The 16,617-nt window shown below is 40.0% G+C and overlaps 1 protein-coding gene and 1 pseudogene across 1 annotated transcript in view; both read left to right on the top strand.

Annotated features, from left to right (window-relative positions):
- Nucleotides 1-16,617, top strand: part of F8 (coagulation factor VIII, procoagulant component) — a 212,088-nt gene that overhangs the window by 5,716 nt on the left and 189,755 nt on the right. The window lies entirely within an intron of this gene.
- On the top strand, nt 563-1,327 carry LOC102863612 (annotated as a pseudogene).

The following is a 16,617-nucleotide window of genomic DNA, read 5'->3' as shown; positions in this document are numbered from 1 at the left end:
TGGAGAAGAGTATTGAATATCCCATGAACTGCCAAAAGAACAGATAGATATGTTGTGGGAAAAGTGTAGCTAGAGTGCTCTTTGTAGGCAAGGATGGGAAAGATTCTTATCACATATTTAGAGTATGTTGCTGGGAGAGATCATTCCTTGGAAAAGGATATCATATTTGGAAAGGTGGAGGGTCAGTGAAAGAAGAAGACTGTCAACAAGATAGATTTACACTGACTGTAGCAATGGGCTCAAGTGTATCAGAGACGATAAGGATGGTACAGGATAAAACGGGTCAGATCGATCGTTCATAGGGTTGTTACGAGTTGTACTCAACTCGATGACACCAAACAATAACATATGTAAATATGTTATATGTAAATAATATGTAAAAGAAATGGAAAGGATTTTGTGTTTAAAAAAAATTAAAGGGTCAAAAGGAATACAAAGCAAAGACTGTTTTCTTTTCCTTCTTCGTCTTTTTCTTTCTTTTCTTTTCTTTTTTTTCTTTTTAAAGAGGAAGCGGCCTTTGCTCTGGCTGTTAGGAGTGGGCGCTGCTAAGACCAGTTTCATTATGGATGGAGGGGATGATGGCAACCTTATTATGAAAAAGAAGTTTGTGTCAGAGGCAGAACTAGATGAACGACGCAAAAGAAGGCGAAAAGAGTGGGAAAAAGTTCGAAAGCCTGAGGATCCAGAAGAATGTCCAGAGGAAGTTTATGACCCTTGATCTCTCTATGAAAGGCTGCAGGAACAGAAAGACAGGAAGCAGCAGGAGTATGAAGAGCAGTTCAAGTTCAAAAACATGGTAAGAGGCTTAAATGAAGATGAGACCAACTTCCTTGATGAAGTTTTTCGGCAGCAGGAACTGATAGAAAAGCAAAGGAGAGAAGAAGAGCTAAAAGAACTGAAGGAATACAGAAGTAATCTCAACAAGGTTGGAATTTCTTCAGAAAGCAAAAAAGAAGTGGAGAAGAAATTGGCTGCGAAACCCATAGAAACCAAGAGCAAGTTCTCCCAGGCCAAGCTGTTGGCAGGAGCAGTGAAACACAACAGCTCAGAGAGTGGCAATAGTGTGAAAAGGCTGAAACCACACCCTGACTCTGATGACAAGAATCAAGAGACCTCCGCGTGTATGTCTCTTGGAAGCACTTCTCTGAGCGACCCCTCCATCCACTGCCCCTCCACTGCTGTCTGTATTGGCATTCTCCCAGGCCTGGGCGCCTACTCGGGGAGCAGTGACTCGGAGTCCAGCTCAGACAGCAAAGGCACCATCAACGCCACGGGGAAGATAGTCTCCTCTATTTTTCGAACCAACACCTTCCTTGAGGCCCCCTAGCTGGCAGTCCTGACCACACGGTTCTCCTCCCCAGGAGGAGATTGGATAGTTGATTCTGCCGATAGGCATTAACTCCCTCCAAAAAACCTCCTCTGCCTGCTTCCTGTGCATACCGTGACATCACTAACCTAACCAAAGAATGTGCCAGAATCCACTTGGGGCCCACAGCTGTGTTTGATTTCTCTCTGTCCAGTGCAGATGGCCACACCTGTCCCACCGCCTCTTCCTTCCGTGAGCTGATAGCGTGAGGAGCAGGCTTGGCCGGGACCACTAACAGTGCCCTGGAAGCAGGGGCTCCGCTGGCTTGCTGGGGGTGTAGGTCTCATTGCTCTCTTGCGTTTTTGTTTTTTCTTTCCAAACAGCACAAAAACAATAAGCGTTATTGTGCAGGTACTGTTGACACATTTGATTACAGGCGAAGATGTTGTTTGGAGGCGTTGCCATTGTGGAGCATGCTGGAGGGGGGGGGAGAACTGGCCTCAAGGGTTAAACGGGACACTCCCCAGAAACTAAGCAATTCTTGATGTTGTATGACTAAGTAAAGATGATGAACTCTATCTTCAGGGAGCATCTTAATGCTCTCCCTTCAGTCTGACATCTCCCCTCACTCTTGGCCGTCTGCCCTATCTCTGCATCGAATTCTATGTGTGCCCACTAACAGAGAAGGCCTGATAAACACAGACAGCTTCTGTCTTTTCCTCATACCCTTACTCTGGCAAATTGTTTGGATTTTGTTTTCAATAAACAATTTAAGATTCTAAAAAAGAAAAAAATTAAGCAAGAAGCAGAGATGGAGGAAGATAGATGCCACAACATATGGAGTTCATCAAAGAGTGAAGGAACAAATTCCTTCACTCAGAGCTTACAGACAGTGCCTGCCTCTCAAGCTAGCACTATGAATTTGGTCTATAATAAGAAATCACCTAAACTGTGAGAAAATAGATACCTGTTAACACTACTCCTATTTCTGCTATAATAGCACTGTTATTGTTATGTGCTGACAAGTCACCTGCGACTCATAGCAACTCTATGTACAATAGTTCTGAATCCTGCCCTATCCAAAGCAAGTCTCACTGATTCCGACACATCTAATCCCAGTTAACTGCTGCAGTTACTACATCAATTCATCTAATCCGGGGTTTTCCTTTCCCGTGCTGTACCCCCAACCTTCCAAGCATGATGTCCTTCTCTAGGGACTGGTCCCTCGTGCCCACGTGCCCAAAGTCTGTGAGACAGAGCTTCAAAATCCTTGCCTCCAAGGAGAAACCTGCTTTCACCATCCCCAAGGCAGACCTATTTGTTCTCCTGGTGGTCTATGGTATGTTCAAGACTTCCTCCAGTACCACAACTCAAAGGCATTGAGTCTCCTTCTGTCATCCTTAGTCATTGTCCAGCTCTCTGATACATGGCAAGTAATTGCAAAGACCATGGCCTGGATCAGACACACCTTCGTCTTTAGACTGACATCGTTGCTCTTTGGCACTCTGGAGAGGTCTATGACAACAGATTACCACTATGCAATCCGTCTTTTGATTTCCTGGCTACTGGTGTCAAGAGTGTTGAGTGTAGGGCCAAGCAAGCTGAAATTGTTAACAACCTCAATTTCTTCTTAATCCATCATGGTTATTGCCAATTGGCCCAGTGGTGAGAATCTTTGTCTTCTTGATGTTAAGCTTCAAGCCATATTAAAAATTACAGTCTTGACCTTCTGCAGCAAATGCTTCAGGTCTTCCTCATTTTAGGCAAGCAGGGTTGTATCATCTGCATAATGCAGGTTGCTGATGAGTCTTCCTCCAATCCTGATACCACATTCCTCCTCCTAAAGTCCAGCCTCCTAAATGATCTACTCCACATACAGATTGAAAACGATAAGGAGACAGAATACATCCATTACACACTCCTTTCCTGATTTTGAACCATGCTGTGTTTCCTTGCTCTGCTCTGACAGCTGCCTCCTAGTCCAAGTATAGGTTTCACATGAGCACAATCAGGAGTTCTGGGATTCCCTTTCTTCTCAAGGTTAGCCACAATTTGCTGTAATCCACACAGTCAAGATGCCTTTGTTTGCTTTTCAAGGAGAGGAGCAAATGGGAGGGAGGGGGGGGGGGGGGGTTGTGCGGGGAGAAGGGTGCAACAATGAATGAATGGAATCCCAAAATCTCTGTAGATATTCATTGAAATGAAAAATAAACAACCTAAATTTAAAAAAATGCCTTTGCATAGTCAATGAAGAACAGACAGATATTCCTCTGGTACTCTTTACTTTCAGCCAAGATCCATCCCTAGTTTCACAGCCTCTTCTAAACCCAGCTTGTGTTTTTGTAAGTTTTGTTACTGTACTGTTTCAGTTGGTTTTGGATAATCTTCAGCAGGATTTTGCTTTTGTGTGGTATATTGTCCGATAATTTACACACTCTGTTGGATCACCTTTTTTTTTGGGATAGGAATAAATATGGATCTCTTGAAGTCAGTTGGCCAGGTAGTTGTTCTCCAGACTTCTTGGCACAAGCTGGTGAGCACGTCCGGGAAAGTATCTGTTTGTTGAAATATGTCAGTTGGTATTGCCATTAATTCCTGGGGCTTGTTTTTAACTAATTCCTTCAGAGCATCCTAAGCGTCCTCCTTCATCACCATTGCCTCTTGATAATGTGTTGTTTGATGAGATTCTTAATTTTGGTACAGTGACGCCTTCCATCTTCTTTTAAAGCCTCCTGGATAATTTAATATCCTGCCCAAAGCATCTTTAAGTATTGTCAACTCGAGGTTTGGATTTGTTCTTCAAGTCTCTCAACTTAAGAAATCCTGAGCAAGTTTGCCCATTTTGATTTTCTGACTCCAGCTCCTTGCACATTTCATTATAATATTTTGCTTTTTCTTCCCACACTGCCATTTGAAATCTTCTGTACAACTCCTTAATTTCTTTCCTTTGCTTTGGCTTCTCGGCACTCTAGTGCAATATTCAGAGTCTCTTCTGACATCCATCTTGGTCTTTTCTTCCTCCTCTGTCTTTGTAATGACCTTTTTGCATTCTTCATGGATGATTTTTTTTTTATATCATCCCACAGCTCATCCGGTCTTCGCTCATTAGTGTTCAAGGCCTCAAACCTGTTCCGGAGATATGGTTTGAAATTCAGGTGGGATAAGCTGAAGGTTAAATTTTGGTTCCTGTGGAGCTGATGTAATGTTCTTTAGCTTCAGCTTAAGTAGTTGATGGTCTGTTCCACAATCAGTACCTGACCTACTTTTCACAGCTGATATTGATCTTCTCCAGCGATTCTTTCCACAGATGTAATTGATCTTATTTCTATGCATACCATCAGGTGAAAGCCATGTGTATGGCCTGTGTTTATGTTTCTTATAAAAAGTATTTGCAATTAATAAATCAGTGATTGTACAAAATCCTATCATTCTATTTCCAGCTTCATTTCTGTCACCAAGTTCATGTTTTCCAACTATTGATCCTTCTTCTCTGTTCCCACCTTTTGCATTCTAGTCACATTCTTATTAATGCATCTTGATTGCATGTTTTATATAGGCCATAGTCTTCACAATTACTTGCTATGCACCAGAAAGCTGGACAATGACTAGGGATGATAGAAAGATAATTGATGCCTTTGAGCTGTGGTGCTGGAGAAGAGTATTGAATATACCATGGACTGCCAGGAAAACAAGCAGGTTCACCCTGGAGAGAAACCAGACTGCTCCTTGGAGACAAGGATTCTGAAGCTGCAAGGAGGAACCAGTCCTTAGAGAGGGACATCATGCTTGGGAGGGTGGAGGGACAGCATAAGAAAGGAAGACTCTCAAGATGAATTGATTCCATGACTGGGATAATGAGGGTAGGAGTATCAAAGACAATAAGGTTGACAGAGGATAGAGCTGGGTTTGGGTCTATATTGTACATAGGGTCGCTATGAGTTGCAAGTGACTTGGCACATAACAACAACAGTCTGACAAGGTTCGACAGGGTCCGCCCATCTTCCAGTTGCTTTACAGCAAAAACAAGTCTTTGCTGTTCAAGAGGAATTCCTACCTTATCTTGGCCTTTACGTTTTCAATTGTATCTGGGGGCTTAACCTAGAGAGTGATGGTCTTCCTCATGAGGGTTTTTAAGAAATCAGTGTCTTGCCCGTGGTTCCACTGTGGATGGTGATTTGGAAAGAAAGCTGTAATATCTACTTTGTTTTCATCTTTGATTTAAAGGTTATGGGACTATATTTCTTCATTGCATTTTTTGTTTGACAAGTTTGGTTTTTTAATTTGATGGGTGGAGGGAGGAGTTGGTTAAGGAAATGGGAAAGATCCAGTATGAAAAACAATGTATATGAACATTGTAAGTAAACTAGTATAAAAGGAAAAAATGTAAAAAAAATAGGTAGCAATAAAAGAAATACAAGACAAATTAAAAAGATAAAGACTAAGTAAAAAAAAATTTAAACAATTATGTGGTATTATATTAGATTTTTAAAAATTTCTACCATAACAAACGAGAAATTCAACAGCTTAAAATAGGACCTATCTTTTCTCTCACAAGAAGGCCTGTTGGATCAATGGCTGCTAACCAAAAGATTGGTAGTTTGAACCTAGCCAGTGGCTCTGAAAGGCAAAGGTGGAGGGAAACTTGGCAATTTCCTCCAACCTAGATCTATTCTGTTATATGGGGTCATTATCAGTCAAAATTTACTGTATGGCACCCAAGAGCAATTATCTCACAGCTCTGTGGGGCAGAGTGCAGATGGGCTAGGCTCAAAGTCTCACAAGACCAATATGAAGATGTTTAACAGTGTTACACTCTTTAACTGAAGGCACTAGAGGAGAATCCATTTGAAAGTTCATTTGTTATATTATTAATTGGGGTATTAGCTGTTCCTTCTGTTTTCCAAACAGGTCCTTCATTTTCAAGCCTGTAGTGGTGCTTTTTCCTCATGCTTGGAAGCTCTCCAACTTCAGCTTCTTTTACATCTCTCTGTTGAACCCTTTTACCTTCTTTTTTTCCACTTTTCAGGGCTCTTTGACTGCTCTGGGGAACTCTGATGACCTAGTCTGTAGGATATTAACCTGATAACCCAAAGGTTGCACATATTTGATGGTTCCAATCCACCAGTGAATCCTCAGGAGAAAGATGTGCAGTTTCCTCCTGCTGCAGAAAACAAATGAAACCAGCTCAACAGCAGTGAGTTTCAGTTTCTTGTGATCATACTGGGCACACCTAGATTATCTTTCCACCTCAGAGTCAACTGACAATCAGTCTTACTGCTATCTGCAAAATTTATTTTGGATGTAACACAGTGTGTTCAAAGTTATAATACCAAGGAGCTAAGGTCAGAGGAGTCAAAACTTGTTTTTAACCATCTTGATTTTAAGTGTGTAGTTTGATAGGTTTTGATAAATGCATACACCTTGTGACTGGCAAATCTGTCTTATAACAAGTCTGTTTTGGAAGAAGTGCAACCAGGGTGCTCCTTGAAAGCAGGGATGGTGGAATTTGGTCTCACATACTTTGGCCATGTTTTCAGGAGGGACTAGTCCTTGGAAAAAGAAAACATACAGGGAAAGATGGAGAGTGACTGTAACAATGGTCTGGAGCATATCGGAGATGGGGAGGATGGTACAGGATAGAGCAAGATTCAGATTCATAGGGTCACTATGAGTCATAGTCAACTAGATGCCACCTAACAAAATGTAATCACCACCTGAAACACTATACCAGAACACTGATATTTGACAAAATGCTTTCTGTGGCTTTTCAGGGAGTTCTGGGGTATAGCCTGCAGGGAGCCTCACCTCTCCAGCTCTGATCAATCACATCTCCTCCCATGTGATTTACTGCCCATCCCATAAATCTTTCTGACAATTTCTTTTAAGACTAAACATGCTGTGCCATTTTATACTCCCAAGCAAAACAACGTGGCAGTACGAGTTGTAACAAATCCTACTCTCTTATACAGTCTCAATGAGATAGAGTTAGCTCAACAATAATGGACAGTAATGACTAAAGACTTGAACAGTACATTGACAGAGAACTGCCAGAAATACAGGCTGGGTTTAGAAGAGGTTGTGGCACTAGGGACATTATTGCCAATGTCAGATGGAGCTTGAAAGAAAGAAGAGAGTTCCAGAAGAATGTCTATCTGTGTTTCATTGACTATGCAAAGGCATTTGACTGTGTGGGTCACAATAAATTGTGGCTAACCTTGAGGAAAATGGGAATCTCAGAGCACTTGATTATGCTTAAACGAAGCTTATACTTGGACCAAGAAGCAGTCCTCAGAACAGAGCAAGGAAACACTGCATGGTTTAAAATCAGGAAAGGAGTGTGTCAGGGATGCATCCTGTCCCCGTACCTTTTCAATCTGTATGCAGAACAGATCATTTGGGAATCAGGGCTTTATGAGCAGGAGTGTGACATCAGGATTGGAAGACTCACTAACAAACTACAATATGCAGATGACACAACCCTGCTTGCTGAAATTGAGGAGGACCTGAAGCACTTGCTGCAAAAGGTCAAGGACTGTAGTCTTCAATATAGATTGAAGCTCAACATCAAGAATACGAAGATTCTCACCACTGGGCCAGTTGGCAGCACCATGATGGATGAAGAAGAGATTAAGGTCATTAACAATAACAGCTTGCTCGGATCTACAATCAACACTCTTGGCACCAGCAGTCAGGAAATCAAAAGATGAATTGCATTGGGAAAATCTGTTGTCATGGACCTCTCCAAAGTGCTGAAGAGCAATGATGTCAGTCTAGATACAAAGGTGCACCTAAGCCAGGGCATGGTCTTCTCAATTACTTGTTATGCTTCAGAGAGTTGGGCAATGACTAAGGATGACAGAAGAATTATTGATGCCTTTGAGTTGTGGTGCTGGAGAAGAGTCTTGAATCATGGACTGCCAAGAAAACAAATAGGTCTGTCTTGGAGAGAAGGTGAAACCAAGTCTCTCCTTGGAGGCTAGGATTTTGAAGCTCTGTCTCACTTACTTTGGGCATGTGGCCAGGAGAGATTGGTCCTTGGAGAAAGACATCATGCTCGAAAGGGTGGACTGACAGCACAGGAGAGGGAGACCCTGGATGAGATGAGTTGATACAGTAACTGGGGCGATGGGGGTTGGTGTGCCAGAATTAGGGAGACTGGCTCAGGACAGAGAAGGGTTCAGAGTTGCTGCACATAGGGTCGCTATGCATCACAGGCAACTTGACCAATAACATTCTATGACAGGTTTGGAAGCAGGAGTGGGACCCACTTCCTAAACAACTTGCCTCTGGAAACTATTCATTTTGATAAATGTATGATGATTGTAGAGGGGCTCCAGGCCTTTTGTTCATAGGGTCTCTATGATTCGTGCTCTACTCGAAGGCAATCAACAACAACAACAGTGACTAAAGATACTGAACGTCTTTGTCAACTCATAGATCTTCTTTGGTGAAATGTCTATTCAAATATTTTAACTTCATATTTTTCAAATATTTTAACTATTCTTTAATTGGATTATTTGTATTCTTACTGTTAAGTTTTGAGAGTTTGTTATATATAACTTGTATTTTCATTTTTTGGATGATACCTTTAGAATAGTCAACGTTTCTAGGTTCTTTTTACTTTATTAGAATAGTGAGTTTATTTCACATAAATTTTTCTGTCTCTCCAACATTTCCATTTGTCTGGCCACTGCTACTACTATGTCTTATCATAGCATTCCATACATATTTAAAACCAAGCAAAGTGTGGAGTTCTGTTTTTAAAAACTAAACAGGCATTTGAAGAACACATTCTTGGCAAAGGAATCTGGACAACATTTATCAGATATGCTAGGGAAAGTTTTCACTCTGCATTATGAAAAGGACAGCCAGATGACTGGTACAGAAATAAACTAAGAAAATTTTAACAAACTCTATAAACTATTTTCTTAAAGAGACTTCCTCCACTGCTAGTGCTCTTGAATAGCCTCCTGGTCTATCAGTAATTGATAAATTTGGTTCCCATTTTGAGGAGAACCAACTTTTTCTACACTTATTTGAATTTTTGCTTTAATGTCTTCTACAGAACTAGGTTCTTTGGGTATGTTAGATTTTCTTTCTTCCCTTTTTGAATGATTCTTGATCTTTTGAGCTTAGTGTTGGTAGTTTGAGTCTTTTCAACTCTAATTTTTTGTGTGTATTTATTTGCTGAAACTTTTCTTGAAATTTCTTAATCATCATCATTTTAGTCCCATTTTCTTAAAAGGTAAATCTCTTTCACATCCTGTTCTTCTTCATTATCTGATTTTGTATCTTTCTCTGCAGCTAGCCGCTAAGTTGTTGTTGTTAAGTGCCTTCAAGTTGAATATGACTCCCATTGATCCTATTAACAGCAGATCCCTGCCCTGTTCTGTGCCAAACTTGAGCCCATTTCTGTAGTCAGTGTGTCAGTCCATCTTGTTTAGGGCCTTCCTTTCTTTCCCTGACCCTCCAAGACAGACTTGTTTATCCTTTTGGCAGGCATTCAGGCAGGATATCCATTGCTCTTTTTTTTTTGTTTTGTTTTGTTTATCCTTTTTTTTGTTTTCTTTATCCTTTTGGCAGGCAGGCAGGATATTCAGGTGCTCTTCTCCAACAACACAACTCAAAGGCCTTGACTCTTCTCTCATCCTTAGTCATTTTACAACTTTCAGATGCATAACAAGTAGTAGAAAAGAGCATGGCCTGAATCAGGCACACTTTAGTCTTTAAACTTACATCCTTGCTTTTTAGTATTTTAAAAAGTCTTTGACATCTGACTTTCCCCCGCAATGTAACATCTCTTTTGTCCATCAATTGCACAGTGATATCAAGTGTAACTTGTTAGTCTGCCAATCAGGTCAGCGGTTTTACTCCACTAGAGAGGTAGGCAATCACCTCTAGTAAAGATTTACAGCTTTGGAAAACTGATAGGGGCTGCCGTGAGTTGGAACTGAGCCAAACACAGTGGGTTTTTTTATTTGTGTCACATTTCAGTGATAGACTGCAGGTGGCCTTGCTTCAAATAGAAACTGACGTCTCTGCCTGCACAGACATTTTCAAAGGGTGTTTCAAGGAGGGACTGGTCCTTGGAGAGGGACATCATGTTTGCGAGAGTGGAGGGACGGTGCAGGAGAGTAAGGCCCTCTATGAGGTGGATTGATTCAGTGACTGGGATAATCGGGATGGGTTTATCGGAGACAGTGCGATTGGCACAGGACCGAGCAGAGTTTAGGGCTGTTGTACATAGGGTCACTATGAGTCGCAAGTAAATCGACGGCACATAACAACAACAACAACAACAATACATACATTCAGGACTATTCACATTTCCCATTTTACTTGAATTCTGGATAACATTATGCTGAGTGAAGTATCCCAGTCACAAAAGGACAAATATTGCATGGTGCCACTGTTGTAAAAGTGGACTGACCTTGGCGTTGGGGAGAGACTGAAAAAGATGGGTTCAATAATGTATACTGCACTGAAACAGATGAGGAAGAAAACTGTTTAAAAGGGATATGCGATTAGGTATTTCTGTCATGACAGGTGTCTAGAGCGATGGCTACATGGAGGAGTGGACCTGTGGGAGGATTTGTAAAACAGTGAAAGAATTTTTCTTTTGCTTTTCCAATAGGGTAGGGGTCCGGGGTGGGGGGAGGGAGGCTTGGGAGGGGAGAAATGTGCAACAATGAATGAATGGAAATTCAAAGCCTCTGTAAATTTTTACTGAAATTAATAATAAATTTAAATTTTAAAAAAAATTGCATTTTGAAGTGATAGCATAAAGTTAAAAATATTTCTGTAAGTTTTTAATTGAAGCATTCATATTTTTTGAAACAGATTTAGTCCAAGGATTTCAAATTGTTGAAACGTGTTTCTAGGCTCTTGCTAGATGTTCTAAGACATAATATTGTTACTTGCTTGAGAAATTTTGTTCTGTTGGAGCAAACACATGACTAAAGTAATAAAATCTTTAAAATTAGAGGGGAGCTCTGGTGGCCTAGTGGTAAGGAGCTGCAACTACAGTCCCAGAGGTACACGGTTCGAATCTACCAGATGCTCTGCCGGGGAAGGAGGGACAATCTCCTCCTGTACCAGTCAGATCTGATTTGACGGTACACGCACACACACAAATAATAAAATAAAAAAAACATTTTAAAAAAATCTTTAAAATTAGCTAATTTTCTATAGTCCCAACTAGTAGATATATTAAAATGTAATTCATAGATAATGTTATTGCAAAGTTTAAACTCCAGGTTTTAAATTATCATTTAAAGAGGTTACCATAAAACGGAGTACAACTTTATTTCTGGAAACATTGAGTCCCTTTATAGATATTTATTTATGAAGTAGAGGAGTAAAAGAATAATGTTGTTGTTGATTGCCATCGAGTTGAGCACAACTCATAGCAACTCTGTGAACAAAAGACCTAATGCCTTTCCATAACTGTTGTCATTTCACCAAATTCATAGAGTTTACAGAGGCATGTGGTTTAAGAAGTGGATGCCACTCCTGCTTCCAAACCTGTTTTACTTTTGGGAGCTCCACCAAACTCTGTCCACATTGGGAAGCAAAAGAATAATAAATAAAATAAATTTATTTAATTTAATTTATCTTTATTTTATTAAATTTATTTTCTTTTAATAAAAATAAAATATTTTCTCTAAACTATATAAAAATGTATGCGGTTTGTCTAAAAGGGGGATGATAAAACATGAGACTTGAAGTAGCTGGCATACATAACTTCATGAAAGTAGTTGTTATTGGGATGAGTGTAAGGGAGTTAAAAAACCCTCCACAGTATAAATTAATGAAATATAATGTAAATGAAGGACAGTATGGAATATAATGTATATGGATAATAGAAATATTAGTGAAACAGGAAAATTTATGAGGTCTATCACATTCTTTTTTCCTGATGTTTTTAATTAATATTTTTACCATTTATATACATTGTGTTTCATGCATGTACATTGTGTTTTATACAATATTTCACTTACATTAAATTTCATTCATTTATATTGTGGAGTTTTTTCCCAATTACAAATAACTACATTCATGAAAGCATGTAAGCCAGATACTTCATGCCTCATGCTCTAATATCTTCCCTTTATAACTGATTTTTGGAGTTACAATTTATATATTATAAAATTAACTCAGTTTCATTGTAGATTTTTTTTTTACTTTGCTAAATTTCCAGGTTTTTTATTGACATATAATTCACATGCCATAAAATTGATTTTTTTAAGTGTTAAGCTCTGGGTTTAGAGTGTATTTACCAAGTTGTACAACCATCATCATTCACTATGGAGTGTTTTCATCATGTTAAATGCAACTCCATTCCTGTTAGCAGTCATTCTTCCCAGCCCCTAGCAAGCACTAATTTACTTGCTGGATTTACTTGTTCTGAACATTTCATACACATTGAATTATACAATAAATATTTGGCTTTCCCTTACCATGTTTTCAATTTTGAATCAATACTTTATTCTTATGACTGAATAATATTTCAGCGTATGGATATATCATTTTGTATTTATCTGTTCCTCAGTCTATGGATATTTTAGATTTCCATTTTGGAGCTATTATGTGTGGCCATATTTTTTCATTTCTCTTAGATATATAACTAGGAGTGGAATGAATGGATCATATGGCAACACTGTTTAAGTTTTTATAGATGGGCCAAACTATTTCTTAAAATGACTGCACCGTTTTTTTTTTCAACAGCAATGTATAAGAGTTAAAACTTCTCCACATCCTTTCTGCAAACACAATCTTATGGTTTTTTGGTTTGTTTAGTTACAGCTGTCCTTGTGGGTAAAGAGCTCTAGTCATACTACTAACTGAAAAATCAGCAGTTCAAATCCACCAACTACTTAACAGGAGAAAGATGAACAGTCTCCTTCAAAATACAATTGAGAGTTGCTATGAGTTTGAATTGACTTAACAGGTGTGTCTGGTCTGTGTGTATGCATGAATTTGTGTAACCTGGTGGATATGGAACAATATCTGATTGTGGTTTTGGTTTTGCATTTTCCTAGCTACTAATGATGTTAAAAATTTTTGAGAAGTACCATATGAGCAGGAGCCAATACTAATGAAGGAGGATGTGGAAGCTGCATTGAAGGCATTGGCAAAAATTAAGGCTCCAGGAACTGATGGGATACCAGTTAACTAATTTCAGTTAACAGATGCAGCCCTGGATATGCTCACCAGTCTATGCCAGGAAATTTGCAGGGCAGCTATTGGGCCAACAGATTAGAAGAGGTCCATATTTGCTCCCATTCCCGAGAAAGATAATTCAACTGAAATGTGGACATTATCAAACACAGTATCATTACTATCATATACAAGCAAAATACTATTGAAGATCATTTAAAAGCAGCTAGAGCAGTACATAGAAGTTCAAGCAGGATTAGTAGAGGCTGTGGCACCAGGGATATCATTGCTGATGTCAGATGGATCCTGGATGAAAGCAGCAATAACTACTAAGCAATAACTAATGTTACTGACTATGCAAAGGCATTTGACTGTGGATCATAACAAGTTATGGCTAACATTGAGAAGAATGGGAGTGCCAGAGCACTTAATTGTGCTCATATGAAACCTAAACCTAGACTAGGAGGCTGTTGTGCAAACAGCAAGGAAACACTTGTGTTGTTGTTAAATGCCATTTAGTTATAGAGGACTCATAGCCACCTGTTGGGGACCGCTTATTCTGTTTCTCTGGGGGAAATTATGCCTGGAAGAAATGAATAAATAAGGACACGAGATAAACAACATACAGAGACAAAATAGGACAGCTGCAGCCAGACGGAATAGGACTGGACCGCCCAACAGGTGTGCCATATTTATTTATAACTTTTGAAAACAAAGAGGTGGTTTACAGGGAAATAGAAACTTTAAGGGTTACATCATAGAGCCCAGGCAGGCTGGGTAAAGTAGAAACATTAAGATTACCAGAGAGCTCAGATGGGCTGAGTACATAATTAGATGCATTGAACCAAGACTTCTTTGTATTCATGGACTGTGCTCTCTCTCATCTTGCAACAACCTTATCAAGAGCAGGAATAATAATGAAAGTCAGTGCAATCTTCCTTCTCAGAGTGCCTTGTGAGATCTGCTTGCAGTCTTCTTTCTGAAGACACCTTCTGTGTGCAAGGCACACAGCCATATTCTAAGGATGCAGTCCTTTACAATTTTTTGGTCCTCTACAGCCACCCTGTGAACGAAAGACCTGAGCACTGTTCATAGAGTTTCCAGAGGCAAGCCATTTTGGAAGTGGGTGCCACTCCTGCTTTCAAGCTTGTTTTAGTCAGGAAGCTCCACCAAACACTGTCTGCCATAGGTAACCATTATCAAATTCGGCACATCAGTGTCACAGTGTTTAGCATCACAGCAACCACCCTACAGCTCACCAACAGCTTCTGTAGAACCAGCTCCAGTAGATTACTTTCAATCTGATCTCCAGCGTCATGCACCCTATGCTCATGGGTTTTTAAATAGAAGGCCTTATCACAAATGACTCACTTCCCCTAGCAAATCAACATTCCACCCTGTAGCTCACCCATTCCAACCAATAGCTTCTGTAGTATCAGCTCCAGTAGATGACTTTCAAACTGGTCTCCAGCACCACCAAGGGAACACTACAAGGTTTAAAATTAAGAAGAGAGTGTGTCAGGGTTCTATTCTCTCTCCATACCAATTTAATCGGTGTGCTGAGCAAATTATTTGAGAAGTTAGACTCTGAAGAGGAGTGTGGCATCAGGATTGATGAGTCATCAATAACCTACATTATGCAGATGATACAACTTAATTTTCTTAAAGTAGGAGGACTTGAAGCACTTGTTGCAGAAGATCAAAGAATGCAGCCTTTAATATAGATTGCATCTCAATGTCAATAAAACAAAGATTCTTACCACTGGATGGATCAACATCATCATGGATGCAGAAGAAAAAAACTAGCAACAACTTTATCTTGCTTGGATCCACAATTAACACCCTTGGTAACAGCAGTCAGGAAAGCAGGAGACATTGCACTGGGAAAGTCTGTGGTTAGGGACTTCTACAAATTATTGAGGGATAATGTCATTTGAGTACTAAGGTGCATCTGATTCAGGCTATGGTCGTTCTGATCACTTGCTATGCATCTAAGAGCTAGACAATGACTAAGGATGACAGAAGGAGAATTGATGCCTTTGAGCTGTGGTATTGGAAGAGTACGGAACATCCCGTGGACAGCCAAAAGAACAAACAAATATCTTGGAGAAAGTGCAGAGTGTTCTTTGGAGGCAAAGATTATAAAGCTTTGCCTCACATACTTTGGGCATGTTGCTGGGGAGGGCTATTTTTTTGGAGACAGACAGGATGCTCAGAAAGGCAGAACAATGGTGAAGGAGAGGAAGACCCTAGACCAGGTGGATTGACACAGTGTCTGCCATGATGGGATCTAATGTGTCTGGAAGTGTGAGGATGCAGGATAGGACAGGGTTCAGGTTTGTTGTTCATAGGGTCGCTATGGGTAGTACTTGATTTGACGGTACCTAATAACAACATTATGTGAGTTGTATTTTTTTCTTTCTTAATAATTTCTTTTGATGCACAAATGCTGTAAAATTTTGATGAAGCACAATTGGTTTTCACACCAGATCATTCTCATTAACCTCACTCACATCCCCATCAAATTGTATGGCCCCATGATTAATCCCCACTCACGCCCTCCTCATACCTCTGCTTCTACCATCCCCCCTCTTGGATCCTCATACTCATCCTACAATAACAGTTTTTTAACAGTATTTGTCCTTGTAGGACTGCATTAGTTCACTTATCATAATGCAAGTTAGGTAATAATTTTATACTGGTTTACATACAAAGATCATAAAGTTCATATACATTGTTTTTCACACCAGACCTTTCCCCTTTCCTTTACCAATCCCTCCCTCCACCTATCAAATTGTGCAGCCCTGTTTAAGCACCTCATCACCCCTCCTTAGATCCTCATACATGCTCTACAATAACGATCCTATACAGTATTTGTCTTTATGAGACTGAGTTAGTTCACTTAGCATAATGCTCTCCAGTCCCTCACATGTTCGGTTGTTGCTGTTGTTGTTATGTGCCGTTGAGTCGTTTGCGACTCATAGCGACCCTATGTACAGCAGTCCTAAACCCTGCTCTATTCTGTGCCAATCGCACTGTCTCTGACACTCCCATCCCAATTATCCCAGTCACTGAATCAATCCACCTCATAGAGGGTCTTCCCCTCTTACGCCGTCCCTCCACCCTCCCAAGCATGATGTCCCTCTCCAAGA

The sequence above is a fragment of the Elephantulus edwardii genome, unplaced genomic scaffold (genome assembly GCF_000299155.1).
Source record: "Elephantulus edwardii isolate Elephantulus edwardi_28Jun2011 unplaced genomic scaffold, EleEdw1.0 scaffold00269, whole genome shotgun sequence".
Lineage (NCBI taxonomy): Eukaryota > Metazoa > Chordata > Mammalia > Macroscelidea > Macroscelididae > Elephantulus > Elephantulus edwardii.
This window is presented reverse-complemented; position numbering and strand designations above follow the sequence as displayed.